Source organism: Dromaius novaehollandiae, chromosome 7 (assembly GCF_036370855.1).
Source record: "Dromaius novaehollandiae isolate bDroNov1 chromosome 7, bDroNov1.hap1, whole genome shotgun sequence".
NCBI classification, from domain to species: domain Eukaryota; kingdom Metazoa; phylum Chordata; class Aves; order Casuariiformes; family Dromaiidae; genus Dromaius; species Dromaius novaehollandiae.
In genome coordinates this window covers 3,850,603-3,864,517 of record NC_088104.1, presented here as the reverse complement: position 1 = coordinate 3,864,517, position 13,915 = coordinate 3,850,603, and the positions used below count along the sequence as shown (strand labels likewise).

At 41.8% G+C, this 13,915-nt stretch overlaps 1 long non-coding RNA gene across 6 annotated transcripts in view; it reads right to left on the bottom strand.

Annotated features, from left to right (window-relative positions):
- Window positions 1-13,915, bottom strand: part of LOC112981719 (uncharacterized) — a 150,868-nt gene that overhangs the window by 99,675 nt on the left and 37,278 nt on the right. The gene's annotated exons all lie outside the window — the stretch shown is intronic.

Below are 13,915 nucleotides of genomic sequence, written 5' to 3'. Positions count from 1 at the left end.
TCAGACATAATTTTATTCTTTTTTATATAGCTTATTACATATGACTAGCCAAAATCGTAGATAGTGTGGAGTGTAAAAAACTTTGTCAACTTTGACACTTTCACAAGGAAGAATTTACATATTTCTACCATTAATTAAATCCCTTAATGAATAAATAATCAGGAATAAGGTGACAAAGAACTCAGGTGTACTCCAGATGAAAGGTTTAAGCAGCCCTATGACTTTATCCTTTACTCCCTTTTCAAATCCCTAAGAATAATAAAGGATGATCCAGGGCTCCTTTGAATTGGTGATTCTTTGTAGGCCAAATAAAACTGTCACTGTTTAGGATACAGATGTCTGTATCAGAGCTCATTCTGCATAGTCTCTTTAAAGCCAAAGGAAAGAAATAAAAAAGTTTTCTTCTCTTCCTCGAACTCTCCAATTTCCTGAATGGTCCCTCCCCATTCCAGCCCCTCTCTTTATCCTCCTCCTGATCCCTCCTTTCTTCTCTCCTCCTTGCACATACCCTTAACATTTTCCTCTCCTCTTCCTTCCCCTCATGATATAAACATGTATTTAGCCTCTGCCGTCTTAAAAAGCCCTCCTTGGTGCTGGCCATGCCCATCCCATTGCCTGCTGTCCTTTTTTCTCCTTATTTCCGAGTTCCCTGAAGACGGCTTCCCGTCTCTCTCTGGCATGCCTTCCCCACTGCGTTTCAGATTGCCTCCCTCCACTTCCCTCCCCTTGGATTTCTTCCATTCCACTGAAAAGCTGCCTTTCAAGGATATGAGCACTGCAAATCTTCCATTCCTCTTCTTATCCCCCAAAACAGTATTACTTCTTCATCTTCTTCATCCTAACAATTGCCTATCCCATCCTTGCCGTGTCTTTTTTTTCCCCTACAGTCTGACCTTCGCTTCCAAGGCCTAGTCACCTTCTTTCTCCTCTTCACTCTCTACAGGGGAGGGTGAGATGCCAAGACACCCACATGCAGCCTTTCCAATAAGCAGTTTTGCCTTATCTTTATATTTGAGGACAACATCCCACTGATCTATCTCCTCATTCCCTATCAAATGCTTCCTTAAGACTCATGGCTTCCCTGGTGACAGGAAAAGAGTTCATCAAAGTGCTAGCGCTGAACTGCTCTGCGAGTGAACCTCCTACGCCCCGAGATAAAAATAAACAACAGAATGCAGAAATATTGCTAAGAAACCATATGCTTCTCATTTTTGGCTATCACTAGAAGGACGAGAATTATTGGTCCATTGGGTCCCTAAGGATCAAACCACACATAAAGTAAAATAATAATAATAATAAAGCATGCAGATAAGGTTAAAATATAGACAATCTGATGAAGTGCATTGGCTTTATTTGTTTGTCTTAGCAAACTATTTTAAATTGTTATGTTCTTTTTCCTCCCAACTCAGAGCCCCAGACAGCTGGAGGTGTTTAAAGAAAAAAAATAATATGCATTTTTTCCACAATATGTAGAATTCCTATTCTTATATTAGCTTTTATTCTTAGAAGCTAGGGCTGAAATTTGAGTTCCACTGCAATGCTCCCCCTAATTGCCTTGAATAATTCAAATTTTACCACTCTCAAGGGCACAACTGGAGACAGACTGTTATAAGCCATATTTGTTATTCTGGAGCCAACGAAATAAGTATGCTTTACGCCGTAGAGCGTGCTGCGCTTAAGTTACATTATTTTGTTTGTTTCAAATTGAGACAAGTGAAGAAATCACAGTGGATTGGCTTGTCAAAGGAGCCTACCAATAAACACGGAACAAGCCAAATTCTACTTTTAAAGCAGCAGGAAGACTTCAAAATCACAGTGTAACCCTGAAAATTGCATTTTGATGAACAAAATCAGAAAAGGCCCAAACCGTGGGATCTCTCTATTTTTGGCTCAAGAGAGAAATTCTAAAGCTGCTGATGATTTGAAATAGGTCCTGAAGAGAAGGAAGGAAGGAAATTAGAATTTTTTTTTAACTTACCAAATTGTCTTGCCTGTGTAATAACACTGAGCATGACTGTCACTCTGAAGACATATTAGCTCATTTAGGTAATTAGTGTGAGCAGCATGTTTCCCTGCTTATTCCATTCAATTATAGGGTGCTCACTTTGTCATTACTGGAGTATCTTAATGTGACTTGTAATTAGTGTAATTACAATCCAATGTTAATTATATCTGCCACTTAGACATAATTTTATATAGTAATGGTCTTATTCTCAATAACCTTATTATGTTGTTTATTCAAACAGGAATTTAGCCTTCTTTCATGCGTCAAATATGGAGATTACAGAAAGTACTGCCTGTCATTTTTGTAGTTATGAGTAGGGGATCTTTGCATTGCAAAATCATATTTGGGGCAATCAATGAATGCAGAAAACCAAATTATAGAGACTGATTATTAGAGACATGCTGAACTAACAAAAATAATTTGCGCAGAAGGCACATTAAGACATACGCTGGTTCACGAACGCCGTGTAGAGAGGTCAGTGTCTATGAGTTAACGAGGGAGCAGAACAGGAGACCGCAATAGCAAGTATACGTGGCAAGGTTTTATTGGTGCTGTGCCTCTTTCTCCTATTTGCAGTATAATAAAATAGTAAGACTATTTTAGGAAGTAGAGACCATGCCAGGACCAAACCATACCATCACATGTGTGCTTACTATCTCTAACAAATATACAGCTGCATAAATTAAAAAAAAAAGATACCCAAACAACGCACATATTTCTCCCTCTGTAGAGGCCCAAGGACAAATAACACATGACAAATATTAGTCATGTTACTTAATGCATTATGTTGAAGAGGGGCATAAGAACCAGAGGAGTGGAGAAGAGAAGTCTGGCAGCTAGCTGGGAGATGGAAACTGAGATCCCTCCTAATCTACGTCTTTTCCTAAGAATCTGAAATGGGTTTCAGGCTTTGAGCTCACTCTTTGGAGGCTAATGAATCATTCAGATTTCCATGCCTCAGGGTGATGTCCCAAGACAGCTGGCGGCTTTCTCTGAGCTTAAGAAAATCAAGAAGTTTAGCAATGAAAACAGAGAATCAGTGAAATTAAAAGTAAATCTTGGGCTTGTATACCAAGGAGTGGTGTAATCGCTAACCCAGCCGGATAACTAGGAAACATTCTTCAGTACTGAGGAGAGGCTTAAGGAGCAAAATCTTGTGTACTGAGTTAAGCCCCATCCTTTGCTTTCTGGTGCTGAGCAGCTTTTCTCCGAGGTTCGGGCTGTTCTTTGTAACGCAGCTCTGCTCTGCTCCCGAGCACACATTGCTCCAGCTCTCAGCAAGCTCCTCTAGCCAGACACCACCTCCTGCACCGGCACAGAATTACCGATTAACCCTTTGGTTCAGCCACCCTTTGCTCCGAGAGAATAATTATCTACAAAGTAGTGAAAGGGCCTCCGTACTCTTCGGCGTTCTCGTAACTACTTCAAAGGTCCGTTCTTGTTTGTCCTCCCAGCTAAACCCTCCTGGAAAACCTGTGTGCACAAGCACAGCCCCACAAGAGCTACAGGAGGCAAATACTGCTTCTGCCGTGGGCCCCTTTGAAGGACAACAGAGCGCTCTGGTTTTCCCAGGATCACTTATTAAACTATATTTGCAGGCTCATATACAAGATATCATCTTAGCTCCCTGTTTTTTTGCATTAAAAAGAATTATTTTAGCGCTAAATCTGTTTCAATAAATGGGTATGAAATCTGCTTATACTTACAAGTCAGCATCCTAATATCACTCTATTGAAAAAAAAGGAAATCACAATTAAGGTACCTATTCATAATTAAAAGATGGTCAAAGAAAAAACAAAATACATGACTTGGTTATACAATAACTACAAACTATCCTTTATACAATATAAATTTTACTGTAACTTCTGCTTAAACAGTGATTTCTCACTGGTTGCCAATTAAGTCATGCTTGTCAGAAATCCTCAGTAAATTGATGGGTCTACCTGTTTTACTTACATTTTGTTTTTGTTTTTTTTAACGCAAAGTTCATCCCTAATACCAGGCAATGATTTTGTAGGAGACTACTGCAGTTCTGCAGTGATGAAAGTCACTCAGCCTTCAGTCCCGCGCGTGATGACGCCACATGAGGACTGCTGTAATCGCCCAGGAAAGCACTGCCTGTTGCGTTTTATTGCTTGAATACAAGCAGCAGGGGCATCTCTGGAATGTGCGATCAAACCAATCCTGTTCATTAAATATTAACTAGCAGCTATTCTAGCTTGTTTTGTTCCACTTTATTTACAACTGTTCAGTCTTTACCTTAAAGGACAAAGCAGAAAAAGTGTGCTGTCTTTTACCACCTTACTGCCCTACCAAAGCAGTATAAAGTTATGGGCCATAACCGATTGGCTCCCTACCTTAGAGTACTTTTTACAAAAGAAGCTTTGTTACTTGCTGCTATAGCTCCAAATAAACCATGCTTGAAAATGTATTCAAGATGGTCGGAAAAAGAGAAGTCTCTATTACTGCTTCATACTTATTCTTAATCTGGGGACAGACCTGGATTTGGTTACACCTCCAATTTCACTGTAAACTGTCTGGGGTTGTTGTAAAGCTTTCCCATTAACAGCACCCCATAAGACCTGGCAGCCTTGCACGCTCAAAGAAGAATCATTTCCCACCTGGTCCCACTTCTTACTCTTGGCAAGGTCAGGAGTGACCACATATGAACCCGTTGCATCAGTTATGCTGCCCATTCAAGGGCAATTTCTCTAGGGAATCACCAGGGCAGGTTTCTCTCTTCCATATACCCCCACAAAAGCAGGGATTTTGTCCACCCTGGAGTCACAGGAACCCAGCTGCAGATCCTCAGAGATGAGCAGGTGCGATCACCCGTTCCAAGGAAGGCTCAGTGTATGTCCTTACCTTGTCCTGTTTCCTTACATACTGTCCCAAGACTTCCAGGGAAGAACTTTCCACAGTCTCTGCAGGGAATCTATTCCAGCACTTATCTACCTTAGTATTAGAAACCATTCCCTCATTTTTAACCTGTTGCTGCAGTTTTTAAGATCACCACTCTTCCCCTATCCACGATGGGTACAGAGAACAGATTCTTCTTCTTCCAGTAGCCTTTAACATATTTGAAGGCTGTATTACTGTAATTGAGCATACCGAGGCTAGAGGAGAAAACCATGCAAGAACTAGACCTTGGAAATAAGCTCGGCCTCTCCATTGCTAGGCGCTTCCATTCGGTCCCGCATGCTGCTGTTTCCCTGTGCACTGCCGCAGGCACGAGGTTCAGTGCCTCCGTCCTGGCTGCAGAAAGACCACGTTGCTGTGTCTCCTAACCACCGGGACAGCCCCTGAGACGGTCGAACCCCAGATCCCACAGGGCGGGATGCAGAACTAGAGATGAGATACTGTTAGCAGGACATACATGAAGGCACCCAGAAACACCCTGATCGCTATGGGGGAGATCACAGGCGATCAGGAGAACGTTACCTAGCGCCCAACTGCGACCCTGAAGCTTGGCGCATGGGGACGCACGACAGCTACGCTCCAGCAGCGGTCAGGCGACCTGCCAAACAGGCTGCATCCGAATGCCCAGTTCCTTTCTCCTTGCCCAGCTTCACAATAACCATCATGGTAAGTCAGAAACAAGTGATGAATTAGGTCAATTACTGTATTGCAGACATGCAAGTCGCACTAATGCACAGTAAATACAGCACTCCTCTAATTACAGTTACAGACACGTACATTTGTTTTTCTTAGTAATTAAAATGTTCTATTGTGCTTAATACTGTTATCTGTATTCTTTGGTTAACTGCAATTTAATTTGCTTTCTTAAGCAAAGAGCTTGATATAATTTATAATGAACAATGTATCTCTCTTGCTGATACTCTCTGGCCTTTTTTAATGCTATGCTTTCCACGACTATAGATCTAGAACACAACAACTTTTCCTGAGTTTGCTTGCAGAGTTGCTAGAAGCTAACGCTGTTCTAAACCTCAAAATAACATTTGTTTGTTATCAGGACAGGAAAACTCCCTGGTTGCTAAGGCCCTTCCTATGATAACTGAGGTACCTGCAGCGTTTGCAAGGCAAAAGATCTTTCGCAAGGAAAGCAGAGGTTACGCCACGGCATTTCCTTGACGATACTGTTACGATAGCTGATGTGCTGCAATCAACTGAAAAACAGCTGAAGGAATTCCAGTTAAAGCCTCTGTGATGAAAAGTACCCTTACAAAAGGGGAAAGATTTCAGAAAGTCCCACAATTGAGAGGAAAAGTTATGACGGAAGCAGCTCAGTCCCACGTCCATGGTCACATGCAGTCTGAGATGCTTCTCAGTCATTTCTTCAGGGCAGTTCCCAACAGCCCATGGAAAGGTTTGCAAATACAAATTTGGCCTATTGTTAATATTATTATTACTTGACCTGTCATAGCATAGTATATTGTTAATATTATTATTACTCGAGCTGTCATACTGTAGTAAGATTTTTTCCCCTGCAGTAAATTATTACGTTAATTCTCGGCGTGCTTCCCCCTCTGCAGCTACAACCCCTTCCTAATCAGTTGTCAGCTCAAGATCAAGGCTGGAAAAAGTTTCGAGAAGGGAAAGTATTTCAGCACACATTCAGAGCCGAAATAGTGCAGCTTGTAGTACTGACTACCACACAGCCCACACAACCCAGGAAGATATCCAGACCAAGAGCCTGCAACCACAGCTTGGCTGACTCGCATTCCTGAAGAACAGAAATTTTTGTAAACAGCATGAGTAAACACTGCGCTCTTGCACAGCCCCTCCAAGAATGTATTCGTTTGTGTTTTCTGTGCAGTGAACAATTCGTTTCAAAACGTGCTTTCCCTTGGATGGCTTGCCAGCAGCAGACTTTCTCCATCTCACAGTGTCGTAGAAACGGAGATATTGTGCAAGTGTTTAGAAAAGATGACCTCTTTTAATCTCGGTTGTCATTTCCAATAGTGTTTAAGTTTACGCAGTCTCTCTAGGAAGGATGGAGCAATGTTTAAAACATTATTCATTCCCTTCCTGTAAGGAGAAAAAACATTATTCAAATTTATCTCAGACTGGAGAATCTCAAACTGAATCTGAGATCCTGTTCTCTCTACTTATTTGCCTCATTACTAGATCATAAAAATAATAATGCTAATATTCACTTACAGTGGAGATGATCTCATCCAGATTCACAAACTTTCCTGGTTTTTTTAGTTCAAATACTGAAATTTTACTAACGCACCTTTCATGCACAGGCTTCTTTTTGTCCAACTACTTAATATTCTTCCAAAGCAGACTTTTGCTTGATATGTAATCTAAAGCTATATAATCCCAAGTATCAGTACTGTCTCATATCAAACAACAGATTCAGACACTATCTCGTTAGCTTACTAGCTCTGAAGCAGGGAGAGAGACATGTCCAGCATCAGAGAAGGGGCAGCAAGAAATTGCAGAGAAGTTGCTGCTCGTGCTCAGCTGGGAGCTCGCGACCCCGGCTCTCCCCCCATCGCCCACGGGGACAGCTAGCCCTGCCGGGTTTCCATCTCCCCTCGCCACCCAGCTGTGCTTGTTTCTCCCTGGAAAACACAGAGAAACCCGAAGCTTGCAACATAATAATCAATGTCGCAGAGCCTCATAGTATCCACAGGAAATGGAAGTGGAGAAAGTGGTCTCATTAATTAATTCATTATCAACCCTTGCCCCATCACTGAAGGTATCTCAAGCACCATACGTGTTAATGAGTGAAGTCTGCAGTTATAATGAAGTTCAAGCAAGCAAGTTTGGGTCTCTATCAAGAACATTTCACTGTCTTAAAGACAAGAGGTAAAATTTCAAAACAAAAAAACCCGCAGATTTCATTAGGATGTTGAACTTCCCTTAACTATCAGAGTCAGGTACCCAAAGGAAAATCTCCCACAACGCCCGTACGTAGCCACACAGCTGGAAAGGGAATTAACTTCATTACAAAATCTAGGATCCTTTGCTCTGCATGTTGAGAACCTAGTTTTCATGCAGGTATCTCAGCTGTTTTAGTACACATTTTGTCCTGCACATGGTTAACATGCCTTAATATTTTAAAACCCCAAAGGAGGGGCAATGATAACCTCTATATATAAGATAAGTGATGGGCCAGTGTGATGGGAAGCACCTAAGGCACTACCCCACACCGTCCTTTAAGCTAGCAGCTACTTTTGTGTCGTGGCAAGCAGCCTAGCAGGGCTTTGCTGAAGCCTTGCAGCGGCCTCGGGGGCTTGCAGCCCATCGGGGTGGGCTGGACGCCCTGCGTTCCCCGATGCACGGCGTGCGGGGGCCGAGCCTTGCTGAGCACGCCATAGCGACTTACCCTTCGGTTTTGTTTTTAACTCTACGCTTTCCTCCTCTCACGTGCTAAAGCTCCACGTGACTCCTCTACTTTTCTCCACTGCAGTTCCCCGGCTCTTCAGAGGACACACCATGGCCAACAGCAGCAGAGCCAAGGAAGAAAGCAGCACTCCGTTTAAATTAGAGTAGTTTAAGCCCTCCAGCAAACAGGACCTCAGCTGCCGGCTCTGCTCCGCTTTTGCTTCTGCTGAGGAATTGCCACGCTGATGCGAAAGAGACTCTCCTGGCACAGGGGAATGCGGCTCCTTTCACTCAAGCAGCAGTGAAACCGTTTACACAGCAGGAATTGTCCCACTTGCTACTACTAAAACGTACAAGACAAAGGCATGGACACAGAATTCACTTCATTTTTGGTCTTTTTTTCCAAACAACGCATTGACAACATACTATATTCCTGCCATGCTAACTCTAACCTAGGAATTATCTCAACCTGCTGACACATGAGTAATTACAACCTGTATTGTCAGCGCTAGGATTTTAACACGTGCTGTTTAACCCCTGTTAAAAATACCCCTGCTTTCCCCCGTGGCTGTGGGGACACACGTTTTTCCACGATGCGCAGTCACGGAAGAGCCCACCTGCCCGATGCCCTCTTGCCCTGCAGCCCATGAACTGCCCGCCTGGAAGCGAATCCCTCTCTATTCTAAGACGAAGGGGTATTTTGACTGGAAATGAAAGCTTTTTCCTCTGAAAAAGAGGATATCCAAGCCCTGTCAAGCCACTTAGTCAACTTTGTAAAGCACTTCCTAAGTATGTACCATTCCAATTTTCCAGCAGAGACCAAAGCAAGTTAGCAGCTTGTACTGCACGGTGCTTTCTCAGTAACGTGCTCCCAGTCCTGGGCTGGTGAGCAGGGTGCCGGTACTGGGGGACGGCAAACAGGAACGTCCCAATTAGCCTGGAGCATATGGGAAGCAAAGCACAACCCAGCTAGTTAGCTGAAGCTCAGTGGGCAGCAGTCTTCCTATGTGCTAAAAACAAATGAATTAAAAAAAAAAAAAAAAGAAAGAAATTAAAGGCCAGAAGAGAAACAGAAGAACTGCTTTGACCTGCATCATACTATCCCAAGTCCTTTTTCTAACCCTTTCACAAGACCTTATGCTGTTATTCTGTGTGCATGGGCTTCTAGATGTCACAGAGAACAGCATATTCATCGCTAAACTTGAAGATGTACCATAGCAGAGAACGGAGATGATGCCCAAGTCGCATTCTCCTGTATGAAATTAAGCTACTTTGAATTTACAACAACCCATGTACATCTACAGATCAAGAAATAATTGGCCTCAACAGCAATATAAGAGATAAAAAATGGTACAACCAAAAAGCAGCATCAGCAAAACTATCCCTTCACAAAGTTCAAATGCGACACTTCTAGAAAAACATATTTACTATATAAATTATGCCTCACCTCCACAAGGAAGTCTCTGTACACTCCTGTAGCTAAATATACAGAGCCCCCAAAGAAGCAGCAGCATATGCTTATGGAAGGACTTTTTCTGCTGGCCTAGTAACATCAGCTTTTAGTGACATAAGTGAAGCAGACAAGAGCTCCTCTATCAGGGTAGCCACAGCCGCATCACGGGCTTTTGCACAGTGGTATCATCCAGAGGCATGAATTTTTCACGACCGGAGTAAACACAGCTACGCTAGCAAAACCTCGCAATGAGGCCAGCGATGGCCTTCCCGCACCGCGAGGGAAACGTGTGCATCGCCTGTGAAGGGCAGGAAGGGAGGAACAAAACCGAAGCAGCAAAGTGTTTCCAGAGAATCAGCCCCCTGTATTTTGGGATTGCCAACTGCCTCCCCAGGGGAATTTTTGATCTCGTGAAGAGTATTTTCCACAGGAAAAGTTATCACATAAGCCCCAGATACAAACCTGTAAATGCATTCATGCAGCACTTATAGCCAAACACATGTGCACATTCAGGAACAGGACTTAATCATTGCCACATTCTGGCTTTTCCCACATTGCCTCCTGTTATTGCACTTCTTGTTTTATTTGGATATAAACTTAATTTACTTAGGTGGCTTATATCAAAAATTGTGCTGAAATACCTATCAGTAGGAATAACAACGCATATCAATAGCAAAATCATATATCTTCACAGTCATTCATGAAAAGAAAAAAAGATACATTTAAAACCAAACTGAAAACAGCAGCTCATACAATTACAGAAAGACTTTGGGGGGGCTACGGCACATTTATGTGCTTTTTCCAGATCCACTCAACAGCCCCCATTTGACTCTGCAACCTCCACATGGTTGTTGCTGCGCCCCTGCTATTTCAGAGCATGACTGTCTTCTCTCAATCCTTACCTAACCTTTCATCCTTAGCAATTAGTATAATCAGTTAATGTTTTTGAGACTATCTGAACAAGAAAAAGAGATAAGAGCACTTAAGTAAACACATGAAGAGCTGAAATATCCCAAAGACCAGGCAACCTTAGCAATGAGACTCCAGAAGTCTGGGGGATGACTCATCTGCATTACAGATATTGGGGGTGATATCCTAAGAAATCCCTGCTGTGCTGCATTAACATTAAGTCTCCAGCAGAAAGTTTGCCTTGATCTATCAGGGAGCCAGTCTGAACTTAAATAGATCTTAATATCAGATAAATGATGGATAAAGATTATTTCAAAACTGATTTTGTAGCTTCAAGTATTACATGGCACCTCTTCAAAATAAATAGCGTATCTGGTGCTAATAAAACCCCTGGGTTGCAGTCACGCGCACTGGCAGAGGAGACGTAATATCGGATGTAAATAATACATATGGGATGTTCTGTTAAATCAAGTGTTAGAACATGGTAGTAAGACTGCTGCCAGAGGGCTCTAAACCAACATGTAATATTCATTTTAGTCACCTCATTGAGTCTGCTTCTCTGGTAACTTTACACCAAAGTAGTATCACCATAGGAATTTGAAGGAATTGCCTAATAACACTAAGGTAAGTCATGGCCGAATCAGGTCCCCAGTTTCCGAAGCATCCTAGTAAACGTCCTGTGGAACCAGCAGAAGACAGCTCTCCTGGCCTGCTCAGCCCTCGTGCAGCGGGCAGAGCGAACTAGCCTGCATCAAACTAGGAGCACATAAAGCAGAGTTTGTTACTACGTATAATATTAGCAGTGTGTATTATTATTTCTTTTTTGTTTGTTTTGTTCCAAAAAATTGTATTTTTAAGCAAACATATTCTTAAATTGTCTTAGATGTGGGGTGAATCTGACTCCAACTGTCAAAACATGATGCCACTTTGAAGGAAGCAAATCCATTATCTAATCCATTAAGTACTGGGAAATTCCTAAAACGTCAGCTGCCTGGAAGGCTGTGGGATTCCTAAAAGCAGGGCGGTCATTCCTAAATGGCAGAGGTCCAGTCCCAGGCAGCAACACAGGTTGCCACGCTGTGAAACGGCATTTCTCCTAGCAGGGCTGGGCAACCAAACAGGCTGGCACCTGGGAGGCAACGTGATACAAGTTTTGTGTTTGGCTGGCTAAAAAAACAGTTCTGTTTTATGAAGAGTCCTATGTTTATGACTTTTTATTTTTTATTTTTTTTTCCTTTTACACCAATTCAGTCCTAAGCCTGACAAGAAAGTCCCTCCCCAACTGCAGAGAACACCCTGACTATCGGGCTCCTAGTTTTTCTCTCCTTCCCATCAGCTACATACCAATAAAGAGAAACAAAAATCTGTCTCTCATGCTTTCTCTAGCACAAATATTAAACCAGAGAGGAAAAAAGTGCTCGTCAAGAGAATCTGGACAACTATACAAATTCTTATATTCAAAAGCTACCTGAGAATATTTGCAAGCAGAAGGTGTTAGTATTTCAAACACATTAAACTGATAGATCTGAACACCGTTCAGCCTCCAGCTAATGCAGATAAGTAATATTAGACGTAAAGCGCACTTTTCCATAAGAAATCAACAGGACTTAGCTACTTAATCTGGTTAGACTCTCCATAGGAGTGCTTATCTGCATACGTTTGAATGCTTTTGAACATGGAGGCCTTTTTCAGTCTGGATTTGCACCCCTTTGGCGTAGGCTTGCTTCATACAACAGCATAAAAACATATGCCAGCGTTTGTACCCTAAATGACAAGTTATAGATGAAGAACCTGGGAGAAAGACACAATGCAGTACAGGATGGTATACACGTTATCTACCAATAATTTTATTTTTTTTTTTCATTCTTCAGTTTTCTCTAGCCTGCTTTGAGAGGAGCATCGCACTGTTGTGGGATGAAGTCAAAAGAAGAACTGTTCGTAGCCTCAGGGCTCAGCTCAAGACCTAAAAGGCCAGGCTGAAGCAGACAAAGATATCTGAGAAGCCAACAGGTAATGGCTGAAGAAAAAGGCTTTCTCGTAACATGCAACAGCCACCGCAAAGGGGCCAGATCTTGTCTCAAGTGCTCTGTTAAAGCACAATAAAAACTTTATTAAAAAAAAAAATACCTATTTTAATTGCCTCTCAGCATCAAGCTCTTCTTAGCTCTCTCTTGAGGATCACTGTGATATTTCTGGAGTTATCATACACGTACCTTAATTACACCTCATATCAGAAAACTCTCTATACTTACCTACCTCTACATATAAAAGATGTACTTCTGTATATGTCCATTTACATCTACATAAATAAATGCACATCTACATAAATAAGTACAATTATAGCACTGTCCTGATAGCTGAGCCTCTTTTTAACACAAGTCTCATGAGTCTTATCAGACAAGATTTTGAAAAAGAGTCAAATACGCAGCTCTAAACCAAGCTGTGTCAAATTTATTGCCGTCTATAACAAAGGAGTAGTGTGATACATAACTCTTCCACAGAATATATTATAATTGTACTTTTTGAAAGCAATGTCAAATCATTGAAGTATTCTTGGTATTCTACGGTAAGAGAGACACAGAGATCTTACAATATATATAAGCCATAAATTAGACCCCAATCCAAACTTATCGGTTTGATAGTAATAAGTTAGACATACTATTTGGCTTCAGATTTAGCATTGCATTTTTTCTATTCCTTTTGAAAGCAGGTGAGTTTTTCACAGATTTTCAAAATCAAACAGGTTTTTCAATAATATTTAAAAATAAATTACAATACAGTTCCAATACAATACAGTTTAAATAAATTAATAGATAAACTCAAGCAAAACCATTAATATAAACTTATCAAAGATTTCTGAAGAGAAAAAAACAAAATCTAGCAGATGAAATCCAGAATGCAGTATTTTGGGCAAATTTTAATTAGACACCAGCCATAGTGCTGAGTGTCAACACTTGAAAAATAAAAATCACATAACTGCTCACTTCTGAGCTTATGCCACTTAGCGTGTACACTGATCTATTTGAAATTCATCTTGTCTCATTCATGCTTTGTCATTCACAATATGGGACATGAGGAACAACTTTAGCTCTGTCTACATTAGCAAGTACCGGTGGCCAACAAGAGCGTCTCAGAGGAGCAAAATAGCTGGTGCCAAGGACCCGGCTGAAAGGAACGTAGTTCACCCACTCCGCGACTGCTCCAGGGCGCACACCAAAGCACGCAGATGTGGACAATCCGCCCCCAGCCCT